The sequence below is a fragment of the Corapipo altera genome, unplaced genomic scaffold, assembly GCF_003945725.1.
Source record: "Corapipo altera isolate COAL_440 unplaced genomic scaffold, ASM394572v1 187, whole genome shotgun sequence".
Taxonomy (NCBI): domain Eukaryota; kingdom Metazoa; phylum Chordata; class Aves; order Passeriformes; family Pipridae; genus Corapipo; species Corapipo altera.
In genome coordinates, this window is record NW_020885062.1 from 309,275 (window position 1) to 316,075 (window position 6,801).

A 6,801-nucleotide genomic window follows, 5' to 3' on the forward strand; every position below is an offset into this window, starting at 1 on the left:
CAGTGTCTCTCCTGCCTCTCCCCCAGTGTGCAGCATTCTCTTGTGTAAAGCCAGGCAGGAATTGTCCCTGGCAGGCTGGGGGGAGAGTGAGGGGTCCAGAAAAGATAGAGAAGGTTGGGGAGTGTCACAGGCAAACGGAGACTCCCAATTTTGCAGACAGGTCTGAAAGCCGAGGGTGGGATCCTGGACCAGGTGGGGAATGAGAAGTGCTGGGAGAAAGGTGGTGATCCACCAGTGTGGTGGGGACAGGGTCAGGGTGATTCCCAGCTCTTCTACCCTTGGTGTGTCCCTGGCTCTGTGCACCCCGGGGATGCTGCATCCTGATCAGGGTCACAAAGGCTGGAGCCAGTGTAGGACCTGGGCTTGGAGCTACAAAGGGAAAGGTGGATGGGGAACCATAGGGCCTTCACCAGCAGCACTAAACACACACTTGGAGCTCTGGCTGCTCCATGAACCCTCAGTCCATCCCAAAACAGGCTCCCTGCAGCTTGGGGGGCTCTGGGTCCTGCCTAGGGGGAGTGGGGAACAGGCTGGGGTGGGACACTGGAGATCCCAGAGCTGGGCATTCTGTGGGCTGAGAGATGAAGGGGCTGGAGGAGGAGGAAGGTGGCCTGGCTGACAGGGGCCAGCTTGGTTTTCCATGGCCTCACATTTTCCTGTGCTGGAGATTTGCAGTGAGGGTGGAAAATGTGGTGGGAGGGGAGGGGAGTGGGGCCAGCAGGGGTTTGGGACGTGACCTGCTGCCAGGGCAGAGCCTGTGGAGGGGTTACAGACATGGCACACACCAAACCCCCATGGAGCTGGGGACTGTACCCTCCCAGGGTGGGTTGGGGACAGGGGTCTGGTGGGAAGCAGGGCAGCACCACAGGCAGCTGCCTGAACTTCCTGCTCCCACAGGATGAGTGGGCACCTCCATGGGATGGGAATGCTCGGGAGGTGCCAGGGAGCCCATCAGAACACGGAGCACAGGGCTGGGCTAGGGTTTGCCACCATGCTGCCCTCCCTGCTACCAGCCAAGGTCACCCATCTCAGCATGCAGACATCCCAAATCCCTCTCAGACACCTCACTGCTGCTTCTGGGGCATTTGCAGCAAACCTGGATTACTGGGAGCCATGAGCAGAGAGGATTTGACCCAGCCAAGAGGCTGGTTGGGTTCTACCCTGAGTGCTGCCAGCAAAACCCTCAGGCAACCACACTGGGCCATGGGATGTGACATTCCCTCAGCCCATGGGATGTGACATTCCCTCAGCCCATGGAATGTGGCATTCCCTCAGGCCAGGCTCTGCTGGAGACCTGGAGGCATGTTTGGTTTTGCCAGCCCTGGTTTTAGGGAGTCTGGAGGGCTGGTGGGACCTCCTGGCTCTGCTGGCCATCACCAGCTCCCTGCCCTTGGCTCTTTGCCCATTGGACAGGGCAGGATTAGGGATGGAGAGGGGGGAAAGGATAACTCAGGGGTACCCCAGGACAGGACAAAGGCAGGAACACACAGCTGAGCATCAGAAGAAGAGGCTCAGCACAAAGGGAGCTGGGACTTGTGGTCTGGTGCCACTCTGGCATGAGATCATGGAATCATGGAATGGTTTGGGTTGAAGGGACATTAAAGACGATCCAGTCCCACCCTCTGTCATGGGCAGGGAAACCTTCCTCTAGACCAGGTTGCTCAGAGTCCCATCCAAACTGTCCATGAACACTTCCAGGGATGTCACCTCCAGCTTCTGACTTCCCCAAAAACAGCCTTTGCCCTCCCCTTCTCCTCCAGCTGCCAACACATGCCCAAGGGGTCGGTGCTGTTTAGGGGGCAGGAGAGGGACAGGCTGGAGCTGGGGACAGGGACAGAGTGAAGCCACCCCAGAGCCCACCCCGGCACTGCTGTGACCCACCTCACAACCCTGGTGACACATCCAAAAGCTCCTTTTCTCACCTCCAGGCTCCTGCCCAAGGGCAGCAATGCCAGTGGGGCGAGAGCCCTCCCTGCAGCCACTGACCTTTAAACAAGGTGGTTGGAGACACGGGGGGAGCAGAAATCCCTGAAAGATTATTTGTTTCTCACGAACTATATTTAGGCACCATCAGCAAAACCGAAAAGTGCTGAGTTGGGCTGAATAAATCTGGGAGCTTTGTGTTTTTTTCCCCCGGAGGAGAACAGGATTAGCCGGCAAACGGGGAACCGTGTTTTTGTTTGACATACCTGAGGGTTTCCACTCCAAGCCTTGAGCTCCTGGTGCCGTGATGATGATGGTGATGGACCTGACGTGGCACTGCCCCATCTTGTGAAAATATTTTTTGGAAAAGAAAGGGAGCAACCGGCTCCCACCATGGTGCTGCTTTTATTTTTTTGTGGGTTAAACGTTGTTTTCTTGAGTCTTTTCAGAGATGTTGGCGCATTAGGGTGTTTTTAAGCTAGAAATAGGTCACGCTGATGCTACTCCAGTGCAAAGTCCTTCCCTGGTGGGATGCACCCCTCCAGCTTCCTGCCTGCACTCACCAGTGCTGCCCAAGGGATGGGTGACCGGGGGGTTGGAGTGTTCCCTGCTGATCCAAGCAGGGCTACAGGCGGTCACATCTTTTGCCTGGAACACACTTGGGTCACCTTGAGTGTAATTCTTTGCTGGTCTGGATCCCCTGTGCCTAAATCCCATCTCCCCCAGGGAGATCAGGATTGTGTCCAGGCTTCCCAGTGGAGTGTTTGTGGGTGCCAGCCAGAGGAGGGTTGTTTGCTGATCCCTCAGGGGTGTCAGAGCCCATCCGATCAGTTGGGGTGATGAGGAGCAGTGATCCACCAGGAATCCCCTGTTTGGACATGAACCCAAACCCTGCAGGTGGTGGGAGGGGCAGGAGGGCTCTGGGTCCACCTCCAGCACAGCTGAAAATCCTTTGCCCCAGAGTCGTCAAAGTGTCTCTTGAGCTGGCCCTGCTGGGATGTCAGGGTCTGTTCCTTGAGAAATGAGGGTCTGGAGTAACTTCTGTCCTTACTGCCACAGCTCACCTGCAACAGCTCCTTCCAGAGAGGGGCCAGGGAAGGTGGGGATGGGATTGTTGTACTGCAGCAGCTCTCTGGTGAGTTAGAGACTCAGCTGAGGAACATCCTCCTGGAGCTGCTTTTCTGGCCAGGTGAGAGGTGATGGTGTCCAAGTGTGCTCCATGTGGAGATGAGGGAGGTACTCACAGAGGAACCAGCACAGGGAGGAGGATGCCAGATGGTTTGTCCAGAGCAAGGAGTAACCCAGCCTTGGGTAGGAACCATCAGGAAGGGGACTGTGACCTGAACAAGGGCTGGTTTCATAGAATCCCAGAATCCTAGAATGGTTTGGGCTGGAAGAAACCTTACAGATCCTCTCATTCCAACTCCCTGCCATGGGCTGGGATGCCACCCACTAGAAGGTGTCCAGGGCCTGGGAAGAGAAGAAGAAAGGCAACACAGCATTTCCCAGCACTGAGCAACTCTGTCCAGAAGCAGGGAAAGGACAAACACTCATCCAGTGGTGTTGGAGACGGGAGAGCCTCAGTCCAGCTGCTCCCTGTGCTTGGGCTGGAGGAGCTGACACCAACCCAAACCAAAAGCCCTGAAAGTGCCAAGATTCTTCCTGCTGGGTCCAAGCAGCTGGAGAACCACAGCACCAGGCTGGTGAGAGCCCCCATGGCTGTGGGGCACCTGGAGGGGTGGCAGGTGACAGTGAGGATGGACTGGAGACCTGTGGTTGGACTTGGCAGCCAGGTGGGCAGCTTAGCCCAGTCATTGGGGTGATAAAAGCATTTCTAGCAGATTCAAAGAGCTGTCCCCACTCCTGGAGCACATGATGGGCTAGGGCTGAGCTCTGCAGGGATGCTTCTGCTTCCCAGGGGATGCCTTGGCCATGTCCAGGCACACCAGCCTGAACTGGTGCAGGGTGCTTGGCCCATGGCATCATTCAAGGGCAGCACAGCAATGGATGGGGAGGTGGCAGGGCAGGAGGGGACTCCCACACTTCCCAAATTGCCTGGGAGGATGTTTCTTCTCCAGCCAAGTAGCAGGGCTGGTGCCCACAGTCCCTGGCTGAGCACTTACAGCAGCCCCGGGGCTGCAGAGCTGCCTCCTGGATTTTGCTGCTTCCAGCTGCTCCTTGGAAAGGCACGAGGGCCCGGGGAGCACGGACATCCCGGGCACACAGCTGCCGTGGGGCATCCCCTGCCCCCTCCCGGGGTGCCCCCAGCCCCGGTGCCGCGGGGCTCAGCCCCAGCCCACGTCCTGCCTGGCTCCAGCCTGCCCCGTGCTCTCCCCTTCTCCTCGGGATCGTATTTATTTATTTATACGGTGAATGTAATAAAACTCCAGCAGGAAACGGAGGCGATTCCCTGCCATTCCCCACAAGCCGGCCCGGGGCCGGGCGAACAAGGAGGCGCTTTGTGCGGCGATGGAGCCTCCTGCCAGCGCCGAGCAGGAGAAAGGGCCGAGTGTGTCTGTGCCCCGGGACCCGGGGCCGGCACCGCCCCGGGATGGGGCGTCCTGGGGAAGGAGCTTCACTTCGGGGGGCGAGCGGGTGTGCGGGTGAAAGGGCTCCTGTGCTGGCTTGGGGTGTTGTCTGGGAGCAACACGGAGCCTCCTCTGCCCGTCCTTAGGATGCCAAGGAACGGGGGTGGGCACTGAAGATCAGCTGGGGGGGGCACACGGTTGCCCCACGGCCCGGCCTGGGGCTGGATGAGCGGCTCTTCCCGGGGCTGAGCCAGCTGGGAGGGACCTCCAGCCCTGCCCCTGCCTCCATCAGGCAGCTGCTCCAATCTGCAGCTGCTGCCATCAGTGGGGCTCAGAGTGAACGTCTGCTCCTGAGGCTCACCTGGGTCCTGTGCTCCCCCAGAAGGGTCTGGAGGGCTGAGCGAGGTGGCTGAGGACAGAACATGGCTCAGTCCAGGTTCCCCTTCGATGGGAGGGGGTTCCCACTGCTGGGGACATGTGTCCCAGTGCCATCAGGGGCTGAAAGCAGCCTCTTGTGCTGCCACCACCCTCACCAGCCTGAAATACTCTCGGTTAGGTGGGGTGATGAGCACTGTCCCCTCTCGTTCCTCATTCTCCCAGCCGGGGCTCCCCCAGGGCACCCATTGCCCTCCTGCCCCATGCCCTGAGTCCCACAGGATCCCCATTCCTGTGCTGGTCCCCAGGGCTCCCAGGGCTCCTGGGGGTGGGGACATGCCCTGTGCCACCTGTCTGCTGCCTGCTTCGTGTCACTGCTGCGTGGACAGGGAGGTCACAGCCCAGGGACCCCGTGGCCATGGCCAGAGAGGGGTGCTGGCCAGCAGAAGGGTGGGGTGATGGGCTGACAGGGTGCCCAGGCTGCAGTGAGCATCCCTGGGTTGTCACACATGTCACCTCCTGTCCCCGAGCCATGGCCACAGTGTCCTTGCACCACGGGCCGGGTTGTCACCACAAACACCCGCAGGGGACCCAAGGCCAGGAGGTGACTGGAGGCCTCACACACGGCATTGCCAGGGGGACACAACTTGTGCTCCACCCACTTGTTTGGAGACTGTCCCCAAAATTCCCCATCTTCCCTCCCCACTGCACCTGCCCACGGCAAGGAGCGTGGCTGGGGGCACAGAGGTCACAGTGGGCATGGTCTGTGCACGTGTGTGTGCACTGGCATCACACAGGGCTGTACCCGGGGTAGGAGGGGTTCAGGACTGAGGGTCGCTCCTGGTGGTTCTCTCGGTGTCCCCAGGGAGAGGGTGGCAGGGGTGGGACTCAGCTGCCCCCCTGACCGGGTGGGTGCCAACCCACAGCCCCGTGGGGTGCTCCCAGGATGGACCCCTCCACCTGCTCACCAGCCCATCCGGCCCCGGCACTGGCATCCCTTTGAAATCGAAGCCGCTGGCCTTTCGTGCAGCTATTCCTGTGAAATTCTTCAGGAAGGGAAAATTATCCCGCCCGGATCCCTGCAGGGCTGTGCCATCACCCGCCTCCAGGCTGGCAGGGAGGGCATGGGTTGCCCAGAGCCCTGGCTTGCCCTGGGCACAGCCAGTGGCCTGTCCTTGGGAGGTGGTTTTCCCCTCCCTACCCCAGCCCCTGCCCGTGGCACCAGGAGGAACTGGGACCCCCGAGGGTCTGGGGGCTCAGCAGGGCAGGGGTGAGGGCAGTGCTGGCACAGAGCCTCTCACCACCCTGCAGCAAATCCTGCTGCCCTGGCCAAGGCTGGGCAGGACAGACCCCATGGTCCTGCCACAGTTCCATCACCCTCTCCCCACATCCATTGCCCCCTTCCAATTCCATCTCCCTGTTCCCTACCCTATTTTCTCATCCCCTGCCCTGTTGCCCTCTCCCCACCTCCATTTCCTTCTCTCCAGCTCCATCACCTCCTCCCTGGATCCATCACCCCTTGCCCAGCTTTATCAGTCCCTCCCCACCTCCATCACTCCCTTTGATCCATCATTGCCCCCTCTGCTCCATCACTCTCTCCCAGGTTCCATTTACCCCTCTTCTGCTCCATCATTCCCTCCTCTGCTTCATCACCTGCTCCCCCTTCTAACATCTCCTCCCCTGCTGCATCCCCCCTCATCACCCTCTTCCCACCTCCATCACCCTCTTCCCACTTCCATCACTCCCTCCCCTGCTCCATCACCCTCTTCCCACTTCCATCACCCCCTCCCCTGCTCCATCACCCTCTTCCCTGCTCCATCACCCCCTCCCCTGCTCCATCACCCCCTCCCCTGCTCCATCACCCCCTTCCCACCTCCATCACCCCCTCCCCTGCTCCATCACCCTCTTCCCTGCTCCATCACCCTCTTCCCTGCTCCATCACCCCCTTCCCACCTCCATCACCCTCTTCCCACTT